Here is a 14,950-nt window from a genome sequence, read left to right as displayed (position 1 = left end):
CTGCTATTTGGGGGTGGTGGGGATAAAACGGCTCCTTTATACAGCAAGAATTAAAAAAAAATAAATGGACTTGTATCACTGCAGGGTTTGCACATGCTCCCTTGCAGCGGATGAGCTGTGTATGGCACTGGAGGGGTACAGGTAACTGAAATGGAGGGTGCCAGATGGCACTCACAGCTCCTGGGTGTCAATAAATAACACTGCGGAGCTCAGAGCTGGGAAGGCTGCAAGCCCTGTTAGCTCTTCCCAGCCCAGGCAAGAGGGAGAGTGAGCTGCCACATGTGCTTTGTGCAGGTCCTTACATCTCTGCCTGCCAGGTTCAAGCATTTTCCGGTTGCGCTGTCTCAGAAATCACCCTCATCGTGATTATCTTCGAGGCCAAGGCACAGCAGGGTTTGGGGATTATCCCTCTCCACTGCAATGCTAAAACAAGCTCTACAGTCTTGCTGTGGCACAGCTGGTACCCAGATGAGGTGGGTGAGACTGTGAGCATCCCTGAGCATGAAGCACTTCCCTTCAGCTGCTGCCCATGCACCCCCAAAGCAATACGGAACAGGCACAGATACACCTTTAAAGTCAGTGCACCACAGGAATATGCAGCCAGCAAATACATATTTACTCACTGGAAATTATTTTAAATGGCAAAGAGGAAAGGCAGACTGCAGGGCTGGAGCCAACACCAGCAAATGCTGCAGGGATGAAGGGACAGAGTGCTGAGAACATGTCACTACCCACCAGAGTTTTCACCCTCTCCTGAGGACCTTCTTCCAACTGTACAGGTGCTACACTGCTCCCAAGACACTGGGAAAGCACAAACCACCCTGCCCTTGGAAAGCAGATCTCACTTTTCTCAACTAACAAACACAGACATCACCACAGAAGCCAAACAGTTGATCTTTCAAGGCTAAAGCTGATTCCCCTTGCCTTTTATCTAAAATTTGCCTCCCTTCTCCATCTGTAAGCCAAATCAGGGATAAAACAGGTCAGTGGCTCATTCTTTTAGGTACCATGCGATTTATTTATTTATTTAAAATTAAAGGGAAACTCATTCACTTAAACACTTCAATCAGCTTAATTATCACTCTCCAGGAGTTGGTTGTGGTTTGGTTTTGGTATTTTTTTTTTTAAATAACAGAAGCAATCAATCATCCCACAGAGGGCAAACACCCATTTCCCCTGGAAGACCCCACCTCCAGCCACCGCTGCAGCCATCTGGGCTCCTCCCGGCACGCCAGGGCTGAGAAGCGGGAGAGTGCAGTGGCACGGCACGGCATGCTGCCAGCACACAGGTGGATAAGAGGGTTAAATCCAGCTGCTCAAGGATAAGATGGTCACATACCGCAGATAAGCAGATGGCTTGCCAGCCTATAGCAAATACCGGCACAAGTCACTTGCGTGACTGTCACCGCGTATTTAACTCAGAAGTTGCTGATCTTAGAGACCCTGAAGCCACGCTGCACTAAAGCTCTCCTGATGCACTGCTTTCTTGGCTATTTTGAAGCCTGCAATAGAGAAGGCTGAAAAGATAAAGCTGGGTTTTGAGGCTGGCACTCTGGAGAATATGCAGTATTGCTTTTTACCTGTTGTGACTTTTTGGTCCTTCAGGTACTCTTGTGGTGCCAAACACAGAAGAATCTGAGATGCTGTCACACAGACAGACCTCAGGAGATAAAGCAAGAGACCCACCCAGCAGCTCCAGCAGAGCACCAACACACACACAGACAGACTGGGATGCAAAAAGGCAGGCCCCCAACACACACAGAGCCACAATTTGGTAATCTTAATCCCAGACACATAAATTCCCAGGTGGCACCTTTGGACTAATACATTAAATTTCCCCACAGCATTTAATTTCCATTTTGCCTTCCAAGACTAAATCTTCTTCCAAATGCTGCTCAAGCTGACCAACAGCGTTTTATTCTTTTGCATCCAGAAATACTGAACTGCTGCCTCTGGGAATTCTGCAAAGATAGAGAGGGCCCTTTTCTCTGTCCTGAAGCTACCAGCCATGCCCAGGTGGCCACAACACAGCCACTAAAACTTGCAAGACAATGGAAAGGTTACAGCTATGCTACAAGACCTAATGCTTCCAAACTCTGCATCACCCAAAACCCAGAGCTAGAGATCTCCATGCAGCTGCCTACTGAGCATCCTGCTCCTTGGCCATGGTCCAGATACAGGTTATCGGGAGAAAGCAAGTCTTGGCCATGGGATGCCCCATTCCGCTCTCCTTCTGGCTCCATTTGGAGACAGCCAGCTGTGTTCTGTGTTAGCCTCTGTAACCACAACTGGAAGGGTATATTTAACTCAACGGGAAGACAAACGAGATCGGGTCCACCACAGATTAAATTAGCTGAGCTTCCTCATGCCAGAAGCTTCTGTCTGCCATTAACCATGCCTCCCATGGATTTATTTCTTCTAGCTCCATGAATTTGTGGTCTCCCAAGGAAGGAGAGACCTGCTCCATCAAAACTCTGAAAAGGAAAATACACAGCAAAGAAGCAGCAGAGTAGGTCCAGAGGTTCCCAAAGCCTTGGACAGGACACGGTCTCACAATGGTTTGTATCACCCGCCTAGACCTCAGAGCCACTGCACAGGATGAGGTGCAGTAGCCTGTGTGGTGCTGCACCTCCTTCAGCTCAAAAAGAGGAAGAGGAGGATAGGGGACCCCCTCAAACCTCCCCCGAACCCAGCTCCAGTATATCCCCTGCATAATATGGGAGGAAGGTGAGAACACTTCCCTTGTGGTCTTCAGGAGCTCTGCTTCAGATCTGCCTCCTAGAGAAAATGTTCATTTTTCTTGCCTAATTTCCACCAATAACATTTCATCCCTCATCTCCTTTACTGCGGTCTCACACAACTCAGAGATGTGGCCAAAGACATGGTTATTTTTACTTTTTCCTCCCAGGAGATGGTTATCTCTACAGGGCAGGGCTGACATGCCACATCAGATCACTGCAAGGCACCAGCTCAGCCCCCTGACAGCAGGATGAAGTCTGAGGGAGACCCTGACTCTGTGTATGTTTCACTGGGATTAAAACTCCCTAGCTTTTCAGTCAAGTACAATTCAAAAAGCAAAACAGCCCCAGCCCTAAAGGTAGCAAGGTGCCATCGCACCCCATCTCTCCATAGCCCCCCACTCAAGCACCAAAACCATCTTGCAGTCACCCCAGTTTTCGATTTTTCTGAGCCTTTTGCATTTGCCACGGCACCCTCTGAGGTACTTGCTTCACACAGACCCAGGTCTTTGTGGATCCAGGACTTCCAAGTTGACCAAATTTCCCCCCAACAGGGAGGGACTGGCTTTGGCCTTGCCAAGATGTCATTCACAAGATGACCATCCTCCTCAATGTGGCATATAGGCTTCAGCATGACATGAAATTTCTTGGGACCCACATCTCTTATTGGGCACTTTTCCACCAGGAAAAGAAAAAAAGCTGCACTTCCACAAGTAATCTAAGAGCTTGTGGCCTTTGAAGAGCTGGGCGATGTAGAGCAAAGCATGAGGCATGCAGAGAGAGGCTGGCTGGGAGAGGACCAAGCGGTACAGGAGGATGATCTGTGTGCTATGGCCCATCTGCAGCAGCTACACCCTTGCAAGACCACAACATCACGATCCCACTATGAATGCCCTGTAACCCACCCGCAGCAGAGCCCACATTGGTGGCATTGGCAGGTGGGTGGCAGCCAGGAGGGCAGGGATGGGGAAAAGTGGATCTTTTTCAAGAAAGGGACCACACTTCGCCCAGTGTCTTCTTTCCCTCCTTCCCTTGAGATCGCTCTCCCCACCGTTTAGTCATGACAGAGAAGCCAGGCATTCAGGGAAGAAGATACTAGGCTGTGCACTGCTTGTCTGTGGTTACTTTACAAATAAAGGCGATTGTAGCAAATGTTTGCACCCTAAAAGAAATCCCCGTGCCCTTCCCCCACCTACATCTCCCAAAGCAGAGCACAAATCCAGCTGCTCTGCAATCTTATCTTGACACAGAAACAGTCTGGGACAGAGATACAAGGGTTCCCTGAAGGCACAGTTTATTAAAGGCATCTTTATTTAGTCGGTTCTCTTCAAAAACGCCCCACTGAAGTGCTGTTCCCGGACTGGTTTTCATTGCAGCAGCAGCAAACATCACCCAGGCAGGGTGCCCCAGCCTGGCAATGCGATGTGCTCCCCCAGCAAGTCACGGGGTTTTCCCAGGCTAAAAAGCAACCCAAGAGCAGGGGGATACACCCAGGCCAAGGCACTCTGAGAAACCCACAGCTGAGAGTCACAAGATACTCCCGAACGTGCCCTGGTCTCGCCCCAGGGATGTTACAGGGATGGGGACTGGCACATTAATGAAGTCCAGGAGACGTTCCCTATTTATCCATAAGCTCTGCCTCTGACCCCATGCCAGCTATCGCAGGGGATTGCACACTAGCAGCTAAATACACCTAATCCCAGGTTTCAAGAATCAAAGCTACAAAACAACCGCACAAAGAGGCAGCAGTTCACAAGCATCCTGGGGAACCTCCCCGCAACCAACGCCTCTCTATTTATCCAACATGCGATCTTTACACGTTCAGCTATTTTCATCCCACCCTGCTATTAATGGATGCAAAAGGCAGTTGGGTAATGCGTTTGACAAAAATCTCATTTAGAGATCAAGACAAGCTTAATTGGTTTCTAGCCAGACCTCCACAAAGATGGGTTACTCCACAAATACAGTTGCTAATCTGTCCATTATACTCCCTAAACTCCCACCGACAATGAAAAAGAAAATAAAGAAAAGATGCACAAAGGAATGCAGTATTTTGAGCATGTTACTTCCAGCAAGTAACACATCACAAGCGATGAATTCTTCAAGAACGAGGGCTTTGCTTTTCTTTGAAAGAAAAGGATAACCAAGTGGTAAACAAAATAACAACAAAAAGACCTAACATAGATCAAATCTCCATTTTCCACAGGCAATCCCCATCCATTTTGGGTTCTTGAAGAGCATTTCCAGCAGCTATTGTTTCTGGGGGCAGGCAGAAGCAGGGGAAATGCTTATGCAGCTGAGGAGATGTCATATCACAAGTGACGGAGCAGAAAGGATGGAGAACCTCGTGATTAAAAAGCACAGGACTGAAACCCTGGAGAGCTGAATTCACTTCCTAACTTAGCTGTAAAAAAAAAAATTTAAAAATTGCGAGTTTCCTGTGTGATCACATCCTAGATGACTTATTCAAAAACGTGGTGTTGACAAGTGAGGGAGGGGGAGGAAGCGGGAGAGGAAGGGGAAGACTTGGTCCTATGGGCTTTTAATAGGCTTGGAGTTAGACCAGCACTGGCAAGCTGCTAACATCCATCTGCACTGGGTGCTGCATGACCTGGAGCTAGTGCTGGGAAAGCACAGAGCATCCCACAAGCTCAGGTAAAAGACCACCCTGCTCCTCTGCCCAGATGAGCGGCACGGGCTTGCCAGCGTCACATCCCCAACAGCAGCATCCAGCAAGTTTTCATAACATGGAACTCCAAACAAAAACAAAACTGTGCAAAATGGAAAGGTTAGTGATAATTTCCCCTCTTGGAGCTATGCAAGAATTTATAAACAAGAATATAAAGCTGTCCTCCCAAAGCAGCATACTATAAATTAGATGGCAAGGCAATTACAGAACCGCAGAGCCAGCTGCAGCAGCGGCACAGGTAGAGAGGCGATGAAAGGGTCGTTTGGTTACAACCTTCCCCCCTTGTGCAACAGCCCGGGACTCCCAGCTCTGGCGTAGGAGGTCTGTTTATTTTCCCGAATCCAAGCCAACTCTGCTCAGTGGGAAGCGCTGCACCCAAAGGAGAGCAGAGCTGCAGATCCTCTGGCAGGACAGAGCCAAAAGCAAGGCCAGCACTAGAAAGAATGGTGGTTGCACATTCTGGACCATTACAGCAACATCCCCCACACTCCAGAGCATCTTTGCAAGAGCCTTTTGCAGCAGGTGAGTTTGCTATAGGGCAGAGAGTCAGAGAGGTGTGTTTTTCCAAGACCTTCCTCAACCACAACAGGTGCTCGCAAATCCAAGGCCTGGCACAAGCAAAGTGCAGCCGAGTCCCTGGCCTTGGACAAGGGCTGCCAGACATGGAGATATGGGGCTGGTGCTGTCCCAGAAAGCTACCGTGGGAACCCCAGAGCAAACAGATTAAAACTTTTACTTTCAGCAGTGAGAGAAGCTGTAATTTGCAGCACCAAGTACAGCCCAGAGGCTGGATACAGACATCCTCGTGACGTTCACTGACAAGGCAACTGCTGGATGTGTTTTGTTTGGCCTTTCCTCCCCCTGGAAAAAAGAGCACCCCTTCTTCATGGGTCTTTCTCCCCCCTCCCAAAGAGGCCCAAAGAGTCAATTTCCCAGAGCAAGAACATGCATTTCAGTACACACTGTAACAGCCTACTGCCATATCTAGAGCTTGGCCCTTGGTGTCCCCAGGGATGGGTCCCTCCTTAATTGCTCCAACACCCCACAGCATACTGGGGATGCCAGACCCCAAAGACACAGTCTTGCCCCAACTGCTATCAAAATGGAAGATATAGTCCAAAACATGAGGCAAAGGGAAGAAAATGTGAACATGACGCAACCAAGCTACAGCCGTGAGACACATCATCACCACTGTCTCACGCGTCTCTCACCTAGTTCAGCCTCATCCCCGGTGCAAAGCCAACAGAGCTTCTTCTGATGCAACTACAAGCGATCCTTTGGAAATCCATCTGCTGTGTGTTTTGAAGTTAGTACTCTTTCTCATCCTGAAAGCAGTCACACTATAGATGGCCTGAAAAGCCAGGGAGATACCGTATTCTATGCACGTAAGGGGAGTCCTGGTGCGTCAACTAAGGGAACGGCACTATTTCACAACTACATAACCCAAATCACAGCCCACTGCACATCACTACAGTTTGAACACAACTATGTCCACCGCTACATCACTTATGAAATGGCAAATTTTGTTGAACCTGGTGAATTGAGGAGCAGCATTTAGTAGAAAAGTAAATGTGAGACAATGATGAGCATAAAGACTCATTCCAAGCTCCGTATTTGAAAGCCAACTGACTGTATGGATCATACGCTCCAAAAATTCTCTTTGACATCTTTTTGCTCTGTGTGATGGGTAGAGGTATCCTGTGGCTCGAGTCACCGGCTATTTCACCTGCAGTTTGCAGCTCTCTCCACAGAAGATAAAAGGAGCTGGAGTTTATAAATGGATCCAAGTTGTCCCCAAAAAGCCCTCAGCCTCTTTTCAGAATGCCTTCGAAATGCCAGGGCGAGGAAGCAGCACATGGGCTGAGGTCTCAAAACCAACCTCTCAAACCCAGAGAGCTTTGGTAAGCAAACGGCTTACATAAAATGTCTGTCAGGATACCCGTTTGAAGCGCCGGCTCTTGTAAACAAAGTTGCTCTGGAGGCACCGGGGATTAGTGCAGTTCAAACAGTCCTTGGTGTGACTTACCAGTGCCCAGGAACAGATTTGTAAGTTCAGCTTTTCTTCTGCCTGACGCTCGCCCAGCACCACCAAGCAACGCCCAGGCTCCTGACAGCGTTAACCCTGCCGACTCCTGCACGTGGAGGCTGAGAAACAGGGATGGGAGAAGCCCCGAGCTTGACCACAGGACTTGATGGAAGAAGAAAACCCAAGGCGGCATCACCGTGGGGCTGTTCTTCTCCCTTTCAGCCGGAGGAAGTCCAAAACCAGGCTGTCCACGAGCAAGCCGGGCGAGTGTCCCTCGGCAGAGGCACGGCAGCCAAAAGTTATGCATGGGATATGCAAGGAGAACAGTGCCAAACAAAACAGGGCAGCTGAAAATCACCATGCATCCAAAAGGCTTAACCTGATATTAAGGCAGAGAGCAGTCTCTCTTCCCTACAGCCACAGCCAGGACACTCCTAGCGCCTTGGGGACAGAGAGAAGAAAACCTCAGTAAATGAAGCGTCCTCTGCATGTGAATTCTGTGAAAGCCAGGCATAGCCAGGGTATCCACCTTCCCAGACACATCTCCCTTGTCCTTGGTGAGGAGGTGCTGGGGTTTCCAGGAGCAGCAGTGTGAAGGAATGGGAGCACAAAGGGTGCCTGGCAGCCAGGGGGAGAGAAAATTTTACACAAACAGATTTACAGTTGCTTACATCCACACAAGCATCCTTGAAGGAAACAGCTGCACCAGACCCTCCAGGATGGCACACATGAGTTCACAGCTCCTCTAAGCACCACTCATTACAAGATGCTGAGGCCAAGTGAGGAACAAGCGTGCAGAAAAAAAAAATAATCTCAGGACTAAGTGAAAGTCAGATGGATGCGTGGCTCCAGAGAACTGCCTCAGAAAGGTCTGCACAAAAGAAACACTCAGGAGCAGCAGCAGGACAGACCCACCACAGCCTAAGCTAAATGTCATGCAACACGTCTGAGCCAGAAAACATCCCGGCTGCGCTGCCTCTGTGGCTGTGCTGCCTGGAAGGCTGTGCTATAGCAAGCAATTCATCTTGCTTGTTTGGGGTGGGGGAAGTTGTCTCCAGACTGCTTCTCCATCCTTCTCCTCCCTGCTGGAGCTGGGAGCAAGATCTGCTGCTCACAGGAGTTACCCATAACAGGCACCAAGCTGCCAGGACATCGTCTGAGCAGCATAAAACACCACGGGTCTCTCCGCCACCCTGACCCGCTGTGCTCTCCCTCTTACACCCCAGACCTGAGCGACTGCAAGTCCCACCACAGAATGATGCCCCTCCGCATCCCCCATTCTCACACTCCAGTTTTCTTTGATTTTTAAGACAAGTACCATCCTCTCTTCCTGGCCCAAGTGGTGCAGAGCTGACTCCTGGGTACAGAGCACAGCCCCAGCTCCCCTGTCCTGCAACCTCAGGGTAGAGGTGGTTTTGTTCCTGTCCAAAAATGGTGTGTGCACTTTCCTGTCTGTTGACAACCCACCCTCAAACACTCAACCCTAAAATCTCTGAGGATGCTCCACTTGCTAGAAGGGTGTCCATCAGGAAGGCAAGCTGATCCTGCAAAGCACAGAAGAAACCAATGCTCTGCAGAACTTTCCCCAAAAGCTGCCAAGCTCTGTAGCTAAGATTTGCATATTGGTACAGAGTCCAGCTGCTGCTGTTTCATGCGACCCCTCCTCAGTCAGCCTCTGAATAGCACAACTTTGAATTCCCTTCCCCATGCTATAGTGCCCTGGGGCAGAACCTGCCAGCAGCCCAGTCCATTGCAACAGGCAGACTGGCATAAAAGCTCCACCTGAAAGACAAGCAGCAGGAAACAATGAACACCTGGAGATCCCACTGTGTCCTCCTCTGCTCTCCTGAGGATGGGCACAGGTCAGATGAATTAACTGGGTCCTTTCTCTCTCTATCTCACCAGTGTCTGGCTGCTCCGGGTTGCTTTGAGCTTTGGTGCAGCTGCTTTCCATCCAGGGCCCATGCAAGAAGGGATGAGGAGCCTCACTGCAAAACTCTTGGTAACAGCCCAAATCCAGAGGCTGGGAATTGGGTCACTGGGTTCAGCTTCTGAAAACCATCCCTTCAGGAGGGGTGGTAAAAGCAGCAACAGTCACCTTCACCACTGAAGCCAGAGCCAAACACTTCTGCTGCTCCTGCACCACACCCTCCACACATTATTTCATTTACCCTCTTGTAAAAACACTCACACGTTGACGGAGCAGCCCGGAGAAGAACAGCCCTGATTTCCAGGCGGTGAAGCTGCGTGAATAGGGAAGACATGATTCAGGTAAGCAGCATGTAGCTGAAAGCACATCGCTATGCAATGCTCATTCAGAGGAATGCAGAAGGCGAAACATGAAGCCACTTGTCTAGCAAGGCGAATAACCCTTCAATCATCTGCCAGGCCCTGCAAGCGCTGGGGAACTTGGTGCTCTGGGTTGAGAAAGATGAGGATGCCTCCAACCAGCAATGTACAACCTTCAGTGCTGAGTCCAGAAGAGTTCAGCAAAAGAGCTCCAAAACGATGTAAAAGGAAAATCCAAACAGCAGTGAAGCAACTGGTATGTCCTCCAGGAAGAGATGAAGTGTGAAGAGCAACCCTGCTTCGGTGGTTTGACACGTTAGCACCAGACAGCACTGCCGTGATGATGGGCTGACGTGTGCCGTGGTGGGTGAGAACAGACCCGGCCACCAACACTGCCCCACTGGTGGGTCAACACAATGTTTTGAACACAAAGGCTCTCATGGCAAGTCAGTCCATGAGGAGTAATATATTGAGTAATACAGAGTCACAATAATACACATCAATGACTGTCACTAGGTTGGGCCACCCCCATGTATTTGGCTGATTTAGGAGAAAGTCATGAGCAACCTCCTTGCCCAGGTGCTCCAAGTAGCACAAACCTCTTCCATTTAGCAAATCCACAAACTCACCCAAAAGGCTGGGAGATGCATGCAGGAGACAGCACGAACAGGATAGGGTGATTGGAGATTCACACGAGATGCAGAGAGGTTGCTCCAGACCTGGGTGCAGCATGGGACAGGACACCCTTGGGAATGACTCCACCCAACTTCACCACAAGGAAAAGATGAGCCAGATGTTCAGACAACTTCACTCATTAATTTGGTTAATTTGCTATAATTCAGGTGGCTGGTGCTCAGGCCACACCAATCATGAAACAAAGCACTGTCAGCTCAGATCATGAAACTCTCCAGTCAACTAACCACATCTTCATGGTGTGCCAGGCTGCTTCTCTCATCTCCACCTCCTTTGGTTTTCTTCTCAGTGGTCACAAAGATTTGAAAGCTTTATGACTCACTGAGCTGAGATTTTCTACACTACCCCAGAACTCCTGGTTCTTCAGCATATTCCAAAATGTTGTAACACGCCACAAGGACAGGAGATACCAAGTGCAAATGATCTCCCAAGAAGGCAGGAGGGTAAGAAGGCACCAGCACAGTTTTTCTCCTAATTCAGCTCACGTTGAGGAAGCAGTAAGGGGAGAAAAGAATCAAAGGCAAACAGCAAATCACAACCAGTGTCTCGCAAGGGACTGAAGACCCTCTATTTTTTGCATTAAATAGCAAGTTGAAAAGTTGAAAAGCTTCTGCTGGCATATTTAACTACTTTCCAACCCTTTACTAGTTGTTGCATCCCCTAGTATGGTAAGCACATACAGTAAGTAAATCTATATGGTTTATCATCTAGATTAACCAACGCAGAACTCGGGATCAGACATTCAGTATTTCTTCCCCAATTTACAGCCCTTTGTTCAGATCACCTCTTTTTTCATCACAGCACTGACGTCTGTTGTGGTGCAGGAGTGAAAAGTACATATATGATTATCTTAAAAGCGGGGAAAAAAAATCAATACAGACACGATTTGAATTTTACAGCATTTGGCTGCCACGACTTGCAAATAAACAGCTGTCCCAGCAGGTCCATGCAAGCTTAACAGCACAGCAGTAAAATGTGAGCTTTTTCTTCCCCTCTTAAAAGAGTATTACTTCTATTAAAAAGTGTATTTTAAAAATAAAAAAAAAAAAAAAGAGCAGGCTGAAGAACTGTAGTTAGGTCACACTCATTTCCAGCAGAACAAGCGCATCCTGCTTCACATGGCCTCACCAGTCACTCCATGGCAGTGGCAGCTTTCTGAAGCCAAGTTAAGATATTTAATTACCAGCATCAAGTCAGAAACCAAAGCGTCCAACAAAATCCTCATTTGTGAGCGAAGTCTGCAGAAATGTCGTTGAGCAAGCTTTGGCAATCTCCAGAGCTGACAGCTGGATGCCCTGGCTTATCAACTGCTAGAGCACACGCAAAAAAACCCCCTCTGAATACTTGCAGTGCCGAGCAAGCCTTCTAAGCAGGCCTGCCAGCCTCTTAAAAAGGCTCACATAAATAGGCAAGCTTCATTTATTAATACTTCAGAGATAAAAGTGGCCACGTAGGAGCGGCTCAGTGCGTATCTGCGCAGCAGGAGGATGGGCAGAAGACCACCTGCTCTGGGTGGTGCATCTACCAGCATCCCCAGCCAGTTTTTAACCAGTTCAGGTTATAAATGCAGCAGGTACATTTGCTACCTGGGCGTGTGGTGGACTGCTCTAAGTGCATCAGCCAGAGACCTTCAGGCAGTGACTCAGCACCGATGGTCAACACATGCAAACTGTGAAGCAGAAGGACAGAGTGAGAAGAGCCACGTTCCCGGCCGGCTGGTAAACAGTATTTTTGAGGACCTCGGCCACCCAACAGCTCCGTGCCTCCCCTATGCTGGGTTCCTCAGCTGTGACAATGACAGCGCAGGAGGGGGAAGAAACAAAAACAAAGCACAGAAGCAAAGGGGGACAAACATGACCCAGTTAGACCGGCTGTCCCCAGCTCCTGCCCACCCTCATCAGGAGGGCTCATCTACCACCCGAGGAGCCGGCCCACCACGGCTGTCCCTTTCCTGATCCCTCCCGCACCCCTGCTGCAAACAAAGGGTCAGATAAGGAGCTAGCTCAGGTCAAGACCGGTTTGACTCCGTTTCCAGCCCAGGGGAGCGGATTCGGCTCTGATTTTACACCTCACCCATCCTGTTTGCCTCCCCCAGGCGGAGGCCAGGACGCAGAGCGGAGTGCACGCCTGGCTGGCTGGACCCAAAAACCCCGGAGCCACGGTAGAGGCACCACCAGCAGAGCCACACGCCAGCCCAGAGCTGGCCGGAGCCAGGAAGCGTCAGGGCTTCCTGCTGTCCCGGTGTCACACGTCGTTGGGCAGTCGGAGATCACGGACTTTGGCTTTTGCTTCCTGCTCCTGACGGAGCAGGGGCAGGTCCTGGCAGACGGCCACGGGGAGAGCAAGGCGAGTCACTCATTAATTGAGAAACAGCAAGGTGGATGTCCAACCCGCTGGGCTCGGGAGGCAACACACACTGAAATGAACCCCGGCACCCATGGAAAAAGGTCTGGATGCTGCAGGGACACGGTGAGACCAAAAGAGGGGCAGGCAGGGAACACCAACAGCTTTGGCATACATTGTTTTCAGCAAAGAAGGATAATGAAGTTGCATCACGGTTCACCACGGTGCCCTTAATACACACCATCCCTCGATTTTGTATGCAGTATCAGAATTGACCTCTAGAAACGGGGAAAAAAAATGGAAATGCCTTGTTCTGCTGTCCTTCTCAGTGAAGCCAGGAGAAGCTGGCTGACTGTACAATGCTGAGTGTCTGCAGTGCCCAGGCCTGGCCAAAACCACCAGGGCCCCGGCACCTGGAAAAGGGGGCTTGGTTGCACCCCGTGATCTCCCACCAGCCTCTAATTTCCATGGGGAGCTCCTCATCCCCGGTTTGGCAGCACACAGCCCTGTCAGTTCAAGCGGCTTTTGTCAGGAAGAGAGTAATCATCTGTTTTTGCCTTAAATTAACCTTGATCACTTAAAGATGCAGAAAGCCTGTTTCACACAGGCGCCGACGCACGACGCAGCACAGCTGTCTGCAAGCAGTGTGGACCCCAAGGACAAAACCCCGCTGTTAATACCGATGACTCTGTGCCAAGCAAGTCAAGATCAGGCAGGATCCAACCGCAGACATCGCATGCCAACGGCAGCGGGTGCCAACCCCTGAGGCTGACATGCAGCAAGGGCATGGTCCTTCCTCCATGCAGGCCTCCTCACCTGAATCTCCCTGAATTTCCAGCCCAGTGCAGCCAGTAACAGACCTAATCTCCCTGCCTGGCAGCTCTCCAACTCGTGCCCACGCCACAAACCCACTCATCCTCTGTCGCCGATGCTGCCGTTGCCTGACACCGAGACACGCCAAAATCCTACTCCCACCCCAGCTTCCACACCAGAGCATCGGACTGGACCAGAGCGTGCCCGCAGCAAGGTGTTTTACACCAGCGCTGGCGGCTTGGCACGTACAGGCGATTAGGCAGCCCCAAATGGCTGTGCCTGGTGGGGAGGGGAGCACTGACGCCCCAAAACCTGCTTTGCTCAGCCGGGAGAACCCCATCCCTGGGGCTCTGCGGGTAAGCAGGGGGTCACATCCTAGCCCTGCGGGGCCCAAGCCCGGTTTGGGAGGTGCCGCAGGGGTGGGAACCGCCGTGCCAGCAGGAGCCGGGGACGAAGCAGCCCTCGGAGGCGTTGCCATGGAGAAGGCAGCGCAGCAGCATCCCGTATCCCAGGCCCGCGGGTGGGCGCCCCCCGCCCGGCGTCCACCGGGACGGGCACCCCCTACCCCACCCAGGCCACGCCGGCGCCGGCGGGGCACGCCAGGCCCCGCGGGACCGCAGACCCGGGATGCCAGGGCGGCGGGGAAGGGAGGGGGGTCGGTGGGCGCCGTGGGGCCCCGCCCGAGGGAACAACCCCACGCAGCGCCCCGGGGTGGGGTGGGGCGTGGGTTCGACTCCCGCCCTCCCCACCTCCCCGACAGCGAGAGAAAAGCAGCCCCCGAGCGGAGCGGAGCCGCGGCCCCCCGCCGGCGCACCCGACCCCCCCTCGCCCCCGGCACGACCAGCGCCCCGGGGCACGGCAGAAAGGCAACTCCCCCCCCAAATAACACCCAGCCGAAAGGGGAGGGGGAAGGAGGAGGCGAGCGGCGGCGGAGCCGCTCGCCCGGGCGCGGCGGACTCACCCCGCGGACCGCCGTACCTGCCGGCGCGGCGCTGCGCTGCGCGGCGCGGAGCCCGCCCGGCCCCTGCCCACAATGGGCCGCGGCCGCCCCGCCCCGCCCGCACAGCCCGGCCCCGCCCCGCGCGCTGACGTCACCCCTGCCGCCGCCGCCGCCGGGCGCTGCGCTGGGGCCGGGGCGGCGAGATGGCGGCGGCGGCGCCCCGGCCCCAGCGCCCGGTGTGGCCGCGCCTGGGGGCGGCCTTGGGCCGGCCGGGAGGCAGCGTGCGGGTCTCCCGGCGCTGTGCGCGCTGCGGAGCGCCCGCGGGCCGCCTCCTGCGGGCAGGGTGGGAGCGGGGAGGGGAGGGCCCAGCTCCCCCCCGCTCCGGGGCAGCGAGGAAGATAAAGTTTCATCCGGCCGGC

General features: G+C 52.0%; 1 protein-coding gene across 5 annotated transcripts in view; it reads right to left on the bottom strand.

Moving 5' to 3' along the window:
• DAAM1 (dishevelled associated activator of morphogenesis 1) overlaps positions 1-14,651 on the bottom strand; it is a 100,581-nt gene extending 85,930 nt beyond the window's left edge. For 4 of the 5 annotated variants that reach the window (XM_074908794.1, XM_074908792.1, XM_074908795.1 and 1 more), the window contains exon 1: positions 14,553-14,636. The gene's annotated coding sequence lies outside the window, so the exon portion shown is untranslated. Of the gene's footprint in view, positions 1-14,552 lie in introns of all 5 variants that reach the window. The other variant, XM_074908793.1, reaches the window with a different exon arrangement.
• Between the last annotated feature and the right edge of the window lie 299 nt (positions 14,652-14,950).

Source organism: Athene noctua, chromosome 6 (genome assembly GCF_965140245.1).
Source record: "Athene noctua chromosome 6, bAthNoc1.hap1.1, whole genome shotgun sequence".
Classification (NCBI taxonomy): Eukaryota; Metazoa; Chordata; class Aves; order Strigiformes; family Strigidae; genus Athene; species Athene noctua.
The sequence above is the reverse complement of the archived record's forward strand: the minus strand, read 5'-3'. Positions and strand labels throughout refer to the sequence as shown.